General features: G+C 41.1%; 1 long non-coding RNA gene across 2 annotated transcripts in view; it reads left to right on the top strand.

Annotated features, from left to right (window-relative positions):
- Positions 1-16193, top strand: part of LOC142071611 (uncharacterized) — a 295027-nt gene that overhangs the window by 250421 nt on the left and 28413 nt on the right. The window contains exon 3 of one of the 2 annotated variants that reach the window (XR_012667734.1): positions 5860-6054. The exons of the other annotated variant lie outside the window; for it this stretch is intronic. This is a non-coding gene — a long non-coding RNA (uncharacterized LOC142071611). The remainder of the gene's footprint in view (positions 1-5859; positions 6055-16193) is intronic. 2 annotated transcript variants of the gene reach the window in all.

Consider the following 16193-nt stretch of genomic DNA (forward strand, 5'->3'; position numbering starts at 1 on the left):
AAATATGCTATTGGATTCTTTGAACTGCCACAATGTTAGACAGTGAATTTTGGGATCTAGATAGGGCTGTCAAAAAATTAATTATGAGATTAAAAAAATAGTCACAATTAATCGCACTTTTAATTGCACTGTTAAACAATAATAGAATACCGCTTATTTAAATATTTTTTGATGTTTTCTACATTTTCAAATATATTGATTTCAGTTACAACACAGAATACAAAGTACAGTGCTTACTTTATATTTTTTATCTTTTTTACAGTGCAAATATTTGTAAATAAAAGAAATCGTATTTTTCAATTCATCTCGCACAAGTACTGTAGTGCAATCTTTTATCGTGAAAGAGCAATTTACAAATGTAGAATTATTTTTTTACATAACTGCACTTAAACCCCCCCCCCACAATGTAAAACCATAGAGCCTACAAGTTCACTCAGTCCTACTTCTTGTTCAGCCAAAGGCTAAGACAAACACGTTTGTTTACATTTACGGGAAATAATGCTGCCCGCTTCTCATTTACGTCACCTGAAAGTGAGAATGGATGTTTGTATGGCACTGTTGTAGCCAGCATTGCAAGGTACTTACATGTCAGATATGCTAAACATTTTTATGCCCCTTCATGCTTTGACCACCATTCCAGAGGACATGCTTCCATGCTGACGACAGGTTCTGCTTGTTAACAATCCAAAGCAGTGTGGACCAACGCACGTTCGTTTTCATAATTTGAGTCAGTTGCCACCAACAGAAGGTTGATTTTTCTTTTTTGACGGTTCAGGTTCTGTAGTTTCCACATTGGAGTGTTGCTCTCTTAAGACTTCCGACAGCATGCTCCACGCCTCATCCTTCTCAGATTTTGGAAGGCACTACAGGCTCTTAAACCTTGGGTTGAGTGCTGTAGCTATCTTTAGAAATGTCACATTGATACCTTCTTTGCGCTTTGTCAGCTCTGCAGTGAAAGTGTTCTTAAATTGAACAACATGTGCTGGGTCATCATCCAAGACGGCTATAACACAAAATATATGACAAAATGTGGGTAAAGCCGTGGAGCAAGAGACATACAATTCTCCTCCAAAAAGTTCAGTCAAAAATTTTAATTAGCGCATTATTTTTAATGTGCGTCATCCTCATGGAAGCATGTCTTCTGGAATGGTGGTCAAAGCATGAAGGGACGTATGAATGTTTTGCATATCTGGCACATTCTGGCTACAACATGCAATGCTGGCTACAACAGTGCCATACAGATGCCTGTTCTCACTTTCAGGTGACATTGTACATAAGAAGCGAGCAGCATTATTTCCCAAAAATGTAAACAAACTTGTTTGTCTTAATGATTGACTGACTGAACAAGAAGTCGGTCTAACTGGACCTGTAGGCTCTAAAATTTTACATTGTGTGGGTTTTTGTTTTTTGAGTGCAGTTATGTTTAAAAAAATAATTCCACATTTGTAAGTTGCACTTTCACGATAAAGAGATTGCACTAGTACTTGTATAATATTTCTCTTGTTTATCAAAAATAATCTAAAGTGAGCACTGTACACTTTGAATTCTGTGTTGTAATTGAAATCAATATATTTGAAAAATGTAGAAAAAACATCCAAAATATTTATAATAAATTTAAATTGGTATTCTAATATCGTTTAGCAGTGTGCTTAAAACTGTGATTAATCGCGACCAATTTGTTTAGTCTAGTTAAGTTATTTTGTTTTGCGTTAATCGCTTGAGTCAGCTGCAGTTAATTGACAGTCCTCATTCTAGAGTTTTTGCAAAGGGACCTGACCTACTTTTCTTTACAAGGGTTTCTTTTCTTGGTTGTTAAGTTTAAATACACATGAAGTAAAGAACCAACTAAATCAAAGGCTGAATGAACATTGATGCTGGAAGATTCCCTTTCACCTTGTTTAGCGCTGCTGCAAAAAGGGATGTCATGCATTCCTCACCAGGAGTGGAATAGCAGGTGTACCCCTAAACACTGGAGTGCACAGGGTTTGCCAGTGCTCCTTCTGGGGAAGTGCAACTCCCCTGCAAGCCCCCAACATGATGCAGTAATTAGCTGTCTCAATGTGGCCCAAAGGGAGCATAACAAACTCTAAGAGCATGCTGAATAACTGTGTGTTACATTGTTTCTTTCCTTCTTAGAGCCACTAACCAGAGTGGACTGGATTCTCCAGTGCCTTCCAATTTGTGTAGTCAATCCAGCAGTGTGCTTAGACTCTGATCCAGCAAAGCACTTAAGCAAGTATTTACCTTTAGGCAGGTGAGTAGTCCTATTGGGGTCACTGGCACTACTCACCAGCTTAAAGTTAAGCATGTGCTTGGGTACTTTGGTGGTTCGGGGCCTAACTGCATTGCTGGATTAGAGCTTTAGACCTGAAAAGCATTGTGTTCTCTGTGCAGGCTTAATGGATGTGATTAGCAATGAAGGCAGAAAAAAACAAACCCCCATTGCATAATAAGGTAACTCTAAGAACATAAGAACGGCCATACTGGGTCAGACCAAAGGACCATCTAGCCCAGTATCCTGTCTTCCGACAGTGTCCAATGCCAGGTGCCCCAGAGGGAATTAACAGAACAGGGAATCATCAAGTGAACCATTCCCTGTCACCATTCCCAGCTTCTGAACAGAGGCTAGGGACACCATCCCTGCCCATCCTGGCTAATAGCCATTGATGGACCTATCCTACATGAATTTATCTAGTTCTTTTTTTGAACCCAGTTATAGTCTTGGCCTTCACAACATCCTATGTCAAGGAGTTCCACAGGTTGACTGTGCATTGTGGGACTCTCTGTAATGATGACTTATTCTTAAACGATTTCACTGAAGTACTTGGAATTTAGGGCCAGATCCAAAGTGAATGGGAGTTTTTCAGGCCCCTAGATATTTTCCTTCAGCATCAGGCATAAGAATATTTTTTCCCTACCCAATTATTTCCAGAGAAATATATTTATTGCAGTAGCCATTGCAAAGTGAACTCTCTTCAATCATATGTGAGTTCCCATATGCCCCTCTGAAATTGATTTTCCTGATGGTGGAATGTGAAGATCCAGAGCATGCCCCTTAATACTTTGACAGCCACTGTGGCGGATACAGTATGTGATACCAATGCTGGATGATGGTGATGCTGCAGCTTTTAAGGGCAGAAGCTGGCAGCACATCAATATGTGCAGGCTGTGTTGAGGCGCTTCTTGTGCCCTCTGCCTCAAAAGCAACCAGTTCCCATCTGCCTCTCAAACTATTGCAAGCTGTTTCCGAGGCAATTAATTCATTATCAAGTAATGAGTTGGCTGCTTGAAGAGATAACTGGTTTTTCAAAAAGAAGTGATTTACTATCCAGGAGTCTGAAATAGACAACAAAAAAACATTGCTAATCAAGAAATCAATGGGTGGATATTTCTGTCCGCTGTTCATACTGATTGTTATTTGAAAATGAAGATACATGTGTAAAGCACAATACAACACTATTTATAGAGCATTGTTCTTACAAAATGGATCTCAGGATACTTCGGAGATGTAATTAGCAATATAGTTACAAATGGAGCTGCTCAAAAAAAGCTAACAAGTTTTTCTGAAAAACTTAGTTTTAAAATAAATAGCGTGCAGCAGTGTTTGAAAAGGAACAAGCTTTCTGTTTTCCAAACATTTTTGTGAAAATATTGTGCTTTAAATGTTTGGAACAAAAATGTTGGTTTTTGTTTTTGGTTTTAAATTTTTATTTTCCTTATTTTTGTGTTTTCCCTTCCTCTCACCCCTTATCTCTTTTCCCCACTTTTCTTGGTGTTTGTTCCTTTTTCTATTTTGCCACTAAAAGAAGGAGGAAAAAAGCGGGGAAAGCTGCAAAACTGAAACCTAAAAGAATTGCCAAAAATAGAAAAAAAAACCCACTAAATTTTGTAAAAATGTTCTTTGAAAAAGTCCCATTTTTGTCAAATTGTTCTAAATGAAAAAATGCAACCAGCTCTAGTTACAAAGTTAAATAAGTGCTGGAATGCACTATAGGCAAAAGGCAAAGAGATGAGATGTCAAAAGATTGCTCTTAGAGAAGTTTTTCAGAGAGCAGGAGCTGCACTGCATGAGGCTGTCCATTCTTGGGAATGGAAAGATCATGGGAAGGGACCTACAGGAGGCCAATACTCGTCAAAGGAGGAGGAGAGCAGAATTCTGTGACCCTATTTATTTCAAGTCAATAGGGAATTATAAAAACAAGGGGCCTGATCCTCAGCTGGGGTACATTGATTTTGCATCATGAAAGCCAGTGGGACTAGACTAGTTTACACCAGCTGAGGATCTGTCCCAAAGAGGGGCAATTTCAGAGTGGATCTTGAAAATCACGGGAGCCGGGGCAGGTGTTTGGGAATGAGAAAGTGAGCTTAGGAGTATAATAACTGGAACCACACATCTTTTTTCCCCTGCTTGGGAGTAAACACATTTTAAAATAAGAGAGATGGTTAAACCACAGAAATTGACTTTGGGGGCATGACCATTGTGTAGCCTTCTGGAAAGACCTTTAAGTGTGTTTTGCTCACCCATAGTACACTTCCCACCATTGAATTAGAGGGGTATTTTGCCAGCCTCACTGCTCCCATTTCTCTCTCCATTATATTTAACCATCTTGAATGCAGCGCACCGCTCCAATTCTATTGATTTTTGTAGCAGATTTCACCACTACCTGCAAAGGGAAGCTGAGAGTGCTACCCTCTTATCCTTTGATTGATGCTTTCTTTTACCATACATGACAAAGTGATAGATGCACTTAGTTAACTTTCGGCAAAATCATTAATGCCACCCTTACTGGTTTGCTAGCCAGGTACTGGTTAAATAGCTGCCATGCATTTGTTACCTGAAACGCTGCGATACTGAGTAAGCAGCCCATTAATTTTCTTTCAGGATCAGTACCAAAGAATAGGTACAGTCATGGTAAGCGAAAAATATAACATCATCTCACACCCACAGTGGAACAATTCAGACTTTTGCTATTTGAGACTCAGATTAAAAAGGCAAATTGACAGTTTTACAATTTACATTTGGGAAAGCTGGATCAAATGGTTGAAAGGCGTCTGCTGTTGCTTTTCAGATTTAATTGAGATGCTGTAATAATACTGTCTCTACCTACCTCACCAAAAATTCCCTTGTGCCAGAATCAAAGGGCCAGAAGTCAAGGGAACTGCTGGTATATAACTGCTCACCAGCATGAGTATAGGGTTCACAATCTGGCTCAAATTTAGCAGTATCTAGTAACTACAGAAGGTTAGACCTTTACCCGCTTGCTTATTGTGATGGAATGTACCTCTGTGTCCACGCACTACATATTGTTGTAATATTTGTACAATGACAGGTTTCAGAGTAGCAGCCATGTTAGTCTGTATTCGCAAAAAGAAAAGGAGTACTTGTGGCACCTGAGAGACTAACCAATTTATTTGAGCATAAGCTTTCGTGAGCTACAGCTCACTGCATCCGATGAAGTGAGCTGTAGCTCACGAAAGCTTATGCTCAAATAAATTGGTTAGTCTCTAAGGTGCCACAAGTACTCCTTTTCTATTTGTACAGTGTATGCCTTGTGAGATATCATTTGAAAACTCATAATTTGCTGGTCATTATTGTCCTGGTAAGATGTGTGGGAACATTGTATGTGAAGTTATAAGATTTCCCTTTATGAAGTTATTAACATATGTTCCAAACCACAGCTCTACTCCAGGAGAAGCTGGCAAACAGATCTGTCCTAAACAAAGGAATGTGTGCTCTGCTTAATTTGCATTTGAGCAGTAAACAGAGACATGAAGCAGGAAGGGGAGCCAAAGGAAGCTCAAACAAGTGAGAAAAAAGCAGCAGGGAACATCATTCTACCTAGACTTTTTGTCTTCTAGTGCCCAGCTGGAAATGTTTTTCAAAGAGGGACCAAAACTATAAAATGGAGGAGCAAACAACCCCAGACAACACCCAACCCCCACTATCAATTCTCTGCAGCTGAAGTAACAGAGGAAGCTTTCATTGGATTCTGGGAGAAGGACACCTGACTAGAGGGTGTGGTACTAGTTTGGTAAAATAGCTGAAGGCATACGGTGAGAAACTTTGCTTGAATCGGATATAGTTTTGTTAAGTTAGGCACCAGGAGTGTTTTAACTTTATTTTCTTGCAACTATTTCTGACTTTTATGCCTCGTTATTTGCATTCATTTAAAATATCTTTGTAGTTAATAAACTTATTTTATTTTATCTAATCCACTGTGTTTAAATTGAAGTGTTTGGGGAAACTTCATTTGAGGTAGCAAGTTGTGTATACATTTTTTCTATTAAACAAACAACAGACTTTATATAAATTTTTATTGTCCAGGAGAGGGCTGGGCAGTACAGAACACACATTTCTGGGGGGAAATCTAAGACTGGGTGTGTTTTGGAGTCACCTTACAGTATAACCAGTTCTGGTAAGAGCCAAGGTGTGTCTGGCTCCCTGCAGCACACACAGACGTAGCTGGGAGGGACTTGCATGCTGGGGGCTGCTTATGAGCAGTGGGTGGAGGCTACAGCAGCAAAGCATTGTAAAGGGCATCCCAGGTTAGAGGGCAGGGTTGACATTAGTCTGGCAGGATTTTACCCAGTTATGTCATATACATGTTCATAAATCTATAGATTCATAGTGCCTAAGGCCAAAAGGGACCATTAGATTATCTAGTCTGACCTCCTGTATACCACAGACCACTACATATCAACCAGTTATCCCTTTACTGAGCCCAATAACTTATTTGACTAAAGCATATCTTTCAGAAAGGCACCCAATCTTGTGTTGAAGACATTAGGAGATGGAAAATCCATCACTTCCCTTGGTAGTTTGTTCCAGTGGTTAATCACCCTCCCTGTTAAAGATTTGTACCTTATTTCTAATTTGAATTTGTCTGGCTTCAGTTTCCAGCCATTGATTCTTATTATAAGAATGGCCATACTGGGTCAGACCAAAGATCCTTCTAGCCCGGTATCCTGGGCTATGTCTTCCGACTGTGGCCAATGCCAGGTGCCCCAGAGGGAATGAACAGAACAGGTAATCATCAAGTGATCCATCTCCTGTCGCCCGTTCCCAGCTTCTGGCAAACAGAGGCTAGGGACACCATTCCTGCCCATCCAGGCTAATAGCCATTGATGGACCTATACTCCATGAACTTTTAGTACCTGATATTTTCTCCCCATGACGGTACTTTTACACTGTAATCAAGTCAATGCTCAATCTTCTATTTGGTAAGATAAACAGATTTGAGTTCTTTCAGTTTCTCACTGTAAGGCATTTTCTCCAGCCTTTAAATCATTTTTGTGGCTCTTTCCTGTCCTGTCTACACTTTTTCAACATCCTTTTTAAAAGGTGGACAGCAGAACTAGATGCAGTATTCTAGTATTGGGTTCATCAATGCCATACGCAGAGGTAAAATCACCTGTCTACTCCTACTCACTACTCCCTTATTTATACAGCCCAGGACCACGTTAGCTGTGTTTGCCACAGCAATACACTAGGAGCTCCTTTTGAGTAACTTTTCCACTTTGATCTTCAAATCCTCCTCAAAGTCACTGTTTTCCAGGATAAATTCCTCTGGTGTGTAGTATGGCCTGCATTCCTTGTTCCTAGTTGTATAACTTTGCATTTGTCTGTGTTAAAACACATTTTGTTTAAATGGATGGCACTTACCAAGTGATCCAGATTGCTCTAGATGACTGCTTTGTCCTCCTCATTATTTACCACTTTGCCAATCTTTGTGTCTGTCCTGAATAGGGATGGATTTAAACACATACTTAATTGCTTTCCCTAATTGGGGCCATAAATAGTAAAAGAAGAGATCAGCCATATAAAGACAAGCCGTCAGATTCTGCTCTCGGACACAGTGGTGTAAACCCCTACAGGTCCATTTATCTGAATGAAGTTACTCCAGATTTACACCAGTGTTTCAGGGACAAACATCTGGCCCATCATATCTAGTCTGAGGAGGTTTAATTTGTGGAGGGGCCTTTATATTAATCTGACAGTGGCAGGGCATTTTTCATACTTATTAAACTGAGTTTTAACTCATTAATTTTTATATAAAGAAGCTGAAAGCTTGAAGGGAAGCTCTGTTTCTTTATTAAATTCCCCACCCCTCCATTTCCCCATCTGTATATTTGGCTGTTTCAGTCCTTTTGTAATTTAACTAGATGTCTTGGGGCTGACTCCTGGGCCCTGGATATCCGTGGGAAATTTATCAACTTAAGAGTAGGTTTGTGCCAGCTCTTTGTTTACTCCCTGTTTCTGGCTATTGTGCACAAATGTATTGCCTGATCCTTGAGGTCTTGATGGTTCCCTTAGAGAATAAGGGCTGCACACACTTTTCTCAGGGAACAGAGGTCAAATGTTCATACATGAGTGCCTTAAGCTATACATCTGCATCCATATTTGAGCACCCAAATAAAAGGGGTCTGATTTGCTGTGTTTCTGGGCACCCACAATTGTCTTTGGCTTTATTGGAAATATCAACTCACAAAATCAGTTCACTTTTTTGTAGGTGCCAAATATAGATTAGGCGCTTAATTTTAGGCATCCATGTTTGAAAATGTTGGTCTCTGTCTGCATTCCCATTTTATAACACAATGATTTTTATAGTCCTTCTCTAGGTTTCTTTTCTTTCTTTTCATTCCCTATTTTGTGTTTTTTCCCCATCCCTGTTACATTCTCTTCTATTCTTCACTGTCTCTACTGCTACACCTGCTTGTTCAGTCCATTTGGGTATGTCTACTCTGACTTAAGCTCATGGGGCTTGGACTGAGGGGCTGTTTACTTGTGGTGTAGACATTTGGGCTTGATCTGGAACTCGGGCTCTGGGACCCTGTGAGTGGGAGGGTCCCAGAGCCTGGGTTCCAGCCTGAGCCTGAATTTTCACACTGCTATTAAATAGCCTCTTAGCCTGAGCCTTGCAATCCTGAATCAGCTGGCATGGGCCAGTCACAAGTGTTTAATTGCAGTGTAGACATACCCTTTATGCCAGTAGTAAGTAATAGCACTAATAATTAATGTTAGTGCTTCAAAGAGCAGGAGTCCTCTTAATTACACTTTACCAGTACGTACACAGAGGAAGACAGCTAGCAAAGTTAGTGCCGTGGGGATTGCCAAGAATAATTTAGCTCTGGTATTGTGGTAGGGTTGCTCATGAGTACAGGTATAAAGGGTCTCCAGAATCACAATACTCACATCAAAATACTGTCTGGCCTAACTAGGAAGGGGAGTTCTGTTCTGTTCTGTTCTATAAGCATTCTTATGGTGCCTTCATCACTGTAGTATCTGAGCACATTCTTGTCACAATTAGGTATCAAAGTGCATGTGATTAAATAAGCAAAACTCATGGTCCTCCTGACACCACAAGCAGAGTATCTATTGCTTTTTCTGTTCAGATTCTTATCCTGTGGCCACCACCATGGTATCTGAGCACATTTCATCTGTGAATTCATATAAGTGTGAGGGATCACAGGCCTCAACCCCAGGCCCCCAGACAGTCCTCAGACCATGACCACCACCCAGCAGTTCACCTGAGTGACTAGAAAAGGGAACCATTGAAGTACCAGTTAACAAAGGGTGCTGTCCCCAAAGCTCCTGGTTGGGAAAAACATCCATCACCTCTGATTGGCTGAGGAGCTCTATTGAAACCAGGAAGAGGTACAGGCAATTGCCTGAGCTACTAAAGGTATGCCTGGTTGGCTGCTACTATGGACTCTTCCTGCTTCCCTGCCTCATGCATTCCTGCCTCCTCCTGGTTCCTGTCCTCCTTATCTCAGATCCCTGTCTGGTCCCATTTCCTGCTTTCTTGCCTCACTCTAAGTCCCTGTCCTATGCCTTAGCCCTGACACTGTCTCCAGCTCTGACCTTTGCTTGGCACCTGATACTAATAATTATGCCTGAGCACCCGTGCCCTGGTAATTACAACATGTCTTCCAAGGACGTGTGTCTCATCAACACTGGCTTCTTGAGAACAAATTTGTCTTACCTCTTTACTTCCGTTTTTTCCCACAGAAAAATCTTGAGGGCCAAAATGCCCCACATCTTCTCTGACGGGCAAGAACACCTCTACTTTTTTGTACCCAACTCAGAAGTATACTCTCTGCTTGCTTGCTTGTTTGCCCTACTGGTGTAAACGAGGAAGCCACATGTAAATATTAAAGATCTTTTTCTATGCTTTGGATGTATACTACTACCCGCCCACGCTCTCTTGTTTGTCCCCAAACTCTACTCAGTATGCTTGTGTTTAGGGGATTAAAATATAAAGCTGATTTCTAATATTGAAAACTGGGCTCTCTTACAGCTCTTGTTCAAATGGGTCTTATTCAAAGTACGCCAGAATAAGAAAATCGCATTATGCCAGTGCTCGGCACTCTGCACTGGCTGCCTCTCCAGTTATGGATTCAGTTCAGTTGACTTGGCACTACCTATACAGTCCTAAAAGATCAAAGCTATTCAGCTACTGTACCTTGGAGATTAGAGTGGCCTAGCTACCTTGGAGACCACTTCATCAGTTTTAACTAAAAGCAACAGCAGTTGCAGTTGCTGGGAACGCTCCAGTTTACAGACCATGCTGTCTTTCTCTTAGGTAATGAGGATTTATTCCTCCATTAAAAATAAATGTTATTTTTAATTAACCCAAACAGAAAAGAAACCCCTTGCTTTCTATAGCAACATCAGCTACCCTATCCACAAAGCAGTACAAAGAACAAAAATGCTCAAGTGATCTGCTAACCAAGGGTTTTAAATCAGCAAAAGACATTTAAAAAATTTATATAAGACCTTTGGCCTCAAAATGTGTCTCAGTTCATGGCAACTTATATTCTGAGTCTAAAGTACATGAACATCTGAGTTACTCACTACATTTTGCTGCTTCATTATAAAAATAAGGATGACAGATTTTTTCTGCATTTGAGATATACTTCTTTGTATACTTATTTACAATTAGCACAGTTAATGTAAAAATATTATATGGGTTTAAGAGTCATGTCCAAAAAATAAAACATGGCAAGGCCCTGAATCGAAATTCCAGATAGAAACATATCCACATGTTGGAAAAGTTTTGAATCGGGATTTGAACTTTGTGCTTCAGGACCGTTTCCAGAGATTACAGGCTCAACAGTTGGAATTGACAATACCTGAGATTTTCCAAAAAGTTGGTTTCTGTGCAGATGGCAGTAGTTACTTTCCTTTAGAATTTAGATACAGTCACTTGTGCAGATGTGGGCAAACTATGGCCCGCAGGCCACATCCGGCCCCCGGGACCCTCCTGCCCAGCCCCTGAGCTCCTGGTTGGGCAGACTAGCCCTAACAGGCCCTCCATACAATTTCGGAAACCTGATGTGGCCCTCAGGCCAAAAAGTTTGCCGGCTCCTGCACTAGTGTAACCATCCCTCAGACAGCTTATAGAATTCATACCTACATTTTTTTTCCTTTAGGTTTTCTGCTTCTATACTCTTAAAAGGATACCCTTTAATGCAGGAGACCTCAGTTTGAAACTTTTAGCTGTTTTGAGTCACGTGCATGCATGTTAATTAATTATTAATATTATACATTGTTTGCTGATGTAAATATCAATATATTGCCAGGTCACAAAATGATGCCCATAATAAATGCAAGAATTGCAGAGAGACAGAAATGGGGGAAGCACGTGCCATTCCACCATCACAAAGAAATCTAATATTTTGGACTTTGTTTTACATAGGCGCCTATTACCCCCCATCCTGTCCCGATTTTTCACACTTGCTGTCTGGTCACCCTATCAGCCCTTCCCTCCCGCCTACTGGTGGGCCTCGCCGATCAGCTCATCCCAGTGCCTCCTGCCCACCATGATCAGCTGTTCAGCAGCATGCAGGAGGCACTGGGGGGGGGGAGGGAGAGGAGCAGGAAGAGGCAGAGTGGGGATGGGAAGAAGTGAGGTGAAATGTGGGCAGGACCTGGGTCAGAGCAGGGGTGGAGCATCCCCCAATAACTTGGGAAGTTGGTGCCTCTGACTGCATGTTCACCCCACACATGCTGGGAAAGGGTTAATGTGAACCTGAGAAGCCTATTAACCTGTTTGTTTGAACCTGGAGGGTGGGCCAGACCTAATTAGAAATAAAGCCCAGCTGGCAGAGTGCAGGGCTTTTTTCCATAAAGAGTGGAGTCAGGCCAGATGGAAGTGCTCTCACTCTGGGAAGTTGCTTGAGGAGAGCAGTCAGGCTACTTGGATGAGCTGGAAGTCTGACTGGTGGTGGGAACCCTCATAAGCTGCAGACTGGGTGAGCCCCTAAAGGAGGGGGAAAATGTGTTAGGGGCAGGGCAGGGTGGTTGTGGGAGGCACAGGAGCCTGAGCTGTGGTTGCGGGAAGGCTGTAGAAGTTGAGGTGTGCCTGTGTGAAAGAGATGGCTAGCTGGATTAAAGGTTTGGTTTTTATATTTGTTACTTTAGGCCTTTGAGAAAGGACTCTTGGCCTTTATAGAGTCCTGCCCCTCTCCCACCTGTAAAGAATGTGGGAGAAACTGAGGCTAAGCCAACTGAGGTGCCCTAATGTTCCTATGTTACCTATGATAAATATTAACACTTCCTACCTTTACAGAAAGGAATTATGCCTTAAGTTGTTTTTGTATTTTCAAAATGATGGGTTATGACTTAAATCCCCTAGTGTTTTGTGTTAAAACAAACAGTAAATCAAAGGCTGTACTTTTTTTTTTTTTTTTAAATACAAAGGGAGGTACTGAACCTAAGCAAATATTCTATGGAGAGCAAGCAGGTAATTCAAAATTAACTTATCACTCTGACCTCTTGTTTCATGCATGACAAAGGTCTCATTGACTTGAGCAGCAGGATGGGGCTCAAACAGAAAAGCCAGGTTGCTAGGGGTTCACTCTTCTCTTGGCTTGTGCACAGAATTCCTATCCTTGGGACCTGAGCATGTACACAAAGGACAATAGACTTCTAAATATTTATGGTGAAGTTTAGATAAATGATCAGCAATGGAAGTAGTATGACTAGAAGCAGACTAGGCTGTGAACAGTAGATATGAACAGCATTTCCTGATTTAGGATTTTTTTTAAAAAATCATCATTTTCCAGGATGGTCTTGTACCACATGTACTAAATAAAGTTAGAAAAAAATTATCATTTGGAATGCTGCCAAATTTGTACTAATTGTACAAATGTATTTCTCCATTAGACAGACAGACATGGATGATGCACTCCATAAAACACTAATTCTTACTGGCACTGGTTGGCATATTAATCAATACTTGCTAAGATAAGAATAGAATTTTAAATATTGAAGGTAGACAGGCAAACACTGACAAACGTTATGCCATAAACATTTACGAGAGTTAAATCACTACATTTACTGTTCAAAGTATGGTTTGAAATAAGATTCAACTTATGCTGGAGAGGAAAGGAAAATCTATTAACAATGACTCTCATCTAAGCAGACAATATAGGCTTAAACAACAGCATGATATGGATAGTATACAAGGTTCTATGCCCCAGTGACTATGGATACAGTAATAAGTGCAAACTAGAATTCCTATATTGGCATGTACAAAACTTCAAAATGTTATGTATTGCAACTCTGTTAATGATATGCAGCATTGGTTCTAAAACCCAGAAAGGCTGATATGGAGTCACAACTGCAATGGGGAAAAATCCATTGGGATAAAGGCAGTACCCAAAACTTCTAAGTAAAACATCTTCTCCAGTACAGTATACATCAACAATTGCAAAAGAGAAAACAGCTGACCGTTTTCAGTTCTCACATTTAATGTTTAACAGGTACTACATAGTGTTCTTAAATATATATTATAGTGTAATGTATTTAAATGAAATGAACTTCAAGCATTATACTAGGTATTTAAATGATAGATTCTTTCAATGATATTTACAACCTTCTACAAGCAACTGACAATAAAATAACAAATAGTATATTCTAAAAACATACAGCATATCACCATAATGCACCATCTGCTATTGCATTATGTGTGTCCAGGAATGCATCCTTTTTTAATGACACTTTCAATCCATACCTAAATATTATCACCCCTGAATAGAGAGTCAGTCCAAGGCTGACCCTCTGCAGATGTTAAACACTTTAATGGCAATTGCAATACTCTGTTTTGTTTCTGCATGTCAGTTGAGCTGTTTCTTCTTTAAGAAATTTAAAAGCAACTCACTTTAAAAGTTCTGATGGTTGAAGTGACATTTGGAAATCAGAAACTTGTGGGACTTTTTGGATGGTTGGTCAGTAAATGGGACCTTATTTTTAGATTTAAAACAACCCAAACTTAGGCTTAAATATCGCTGAGCTTTTTCACGTAACTGATGGGGAGTTTTGAGGCCTGTGTATAGAGGATCCTGATCACACACTGTGAGAACACCACCCCCTATCCCTTAGATCAATCTAATTTCACCTATATAAGGAATCAATGCCTGTTAACCATGGCCCTACAGCCAGACCATGTTTTTAAATAACCGAGATGGACAAGGATCAGAACCCCAGGCGATCAGTATTCAGAAACCCATAAGGCCCCTGACTTCATTATGAGAAACGGATTCAACTCCCCTCATGGAAGAGTCTCCTCTTCCATCTGAAAGGCTCAGACACACCATCCTATCTTGCTCCTGATCTAGCATGCTCATTAAGAATGTAGTCAGAGCTGGTTGCAAGATGTGGGGGAGGAGGAGAGGAAATATTTGTGAATATCTTGTGGAAACCTTTTCCCCCCAGTTGAAAAATGGGATGCCCTTTTTAGGAAAAAAGTGGAAAAATGTTGATACTTTATTAATTAAAGAAATCAAAAAAAGTTGACCAGCTGTAGTAACAAACTCTTCACAGCAATTTGCAGAAGCGACCACTGATGGACTGAGGTAGGCTGGATTTATCTGACAATGCCCAGACTTGGAACTGTTCGGCTGGATGGTTCCACACAGTGGGCTTGATTCACGAAGGTACGTAAGCTTGGGGACACTGACATCCCCACACCTAACTTTGAGGTGCTTAGAAAGTCAGTCTGATTCATGAAGACTGAGTTCAGCCCTTGGGCTCCTATACAATGGGAAAAAAAAAGAAAAGGTGCTTTAGGATGGGATTCACTAAAGCCAACTAGGTGGTGCCTCACCTAAGATAGCACACCCCCCTCAGCTAGGCACCTCCCATAGGTGCCTAAGTCTGGCCTGTCTGCTTGGGAGTCTGAGCTACAAAGCACCTACATGGTTTTCAGAAGAAAGTGTGTGTGTGGGGGGGAGGAGCTCCCCCCATCAGAATATCCCATAGCCCATGCAATACTCACCCAAGAGGTTGCAAACCCCTGTTTAAATTTCCTCTCCCCTTCAGGTGGAGAGGACTTGAAGTGGGGTCACACACATCCCATGTGAATAACTTTTAGCTTCGCTGTTAGGGTATGAGTGGGGAGGAGTTGCTGATGCTGCTAGTTCACTTACAGGGGTCTGGTCTGGTAGGTGGGCTCTGAGCATGTTTGCTAGCTCAGGTGATTTAGATGGAGAAACCTTGCTCTGGGATTTGGGTGTCTGCGTGCCTAGAGGGAGGCTGTCGTGCACATGCTTAGAGGCATAAACATAGGCATTTATGGAACTCTTACTGCAAAACTTTAGGCTCTGAGTGAGTATAGGTGCCCCCAGAGTTCAGGTATCTGAGTGTAGGTTTTGTGAATCTCAGGGGGGCCTGATTTTGGTGCCTAAAATGGCAGTTAGGCGCCTATGTTCTTTTGTGAATCTAGCCTAGTGTCCCTTGCAGAGGCTGAAGTAACACCTACTGGTCTCTGGCATAGAAATTCTATATGCTTTTACAAAACCCTTACACAGAAGATCCGACTCAAAGCAGATATCTGGCCACTATCTGCAATTTAACACTGCAGCTGCCTTTTGACATAAGAATCGAGATACAGTGAAGAATTAAGCCATTAAACAAGCTGGAAAACTTGTGTGGGGTGTGTGGGTGCTAGGTAGTGGCTTATAGGGGTTGAGGCCATTTCTCTTATTGTCCTCAGAGGAGAAGCCCTTGATCTCTAATATGTCTAGCTAGTGAGGAGATAATGAAGGACCTCTGTGTGACAACAGAGCAATGACTAGCATGCCAGAGGCAGACCTTGGGAGGCCCAAGCTAAAAATTTCTTGCCTTCAGAAGAGTAGATGACCTGATCTGTCATCCCAGGTATTGCAAAAGGCAAGGTTATCTTTGCTCT

The sequence above is a fragment of the Caretta caretta genome, chromosome 3 (assembly GCF_965140235.1).
Source record: "Caretta caretta isolate rCarCar2 chromosome 3, rCarCar1.hap1, whole genome shotgun sequence".
NCBI lineage: Eukaryota > Metazoa > Chordata > Testudines > Cheloniidae > Caretta > Caretta caretta.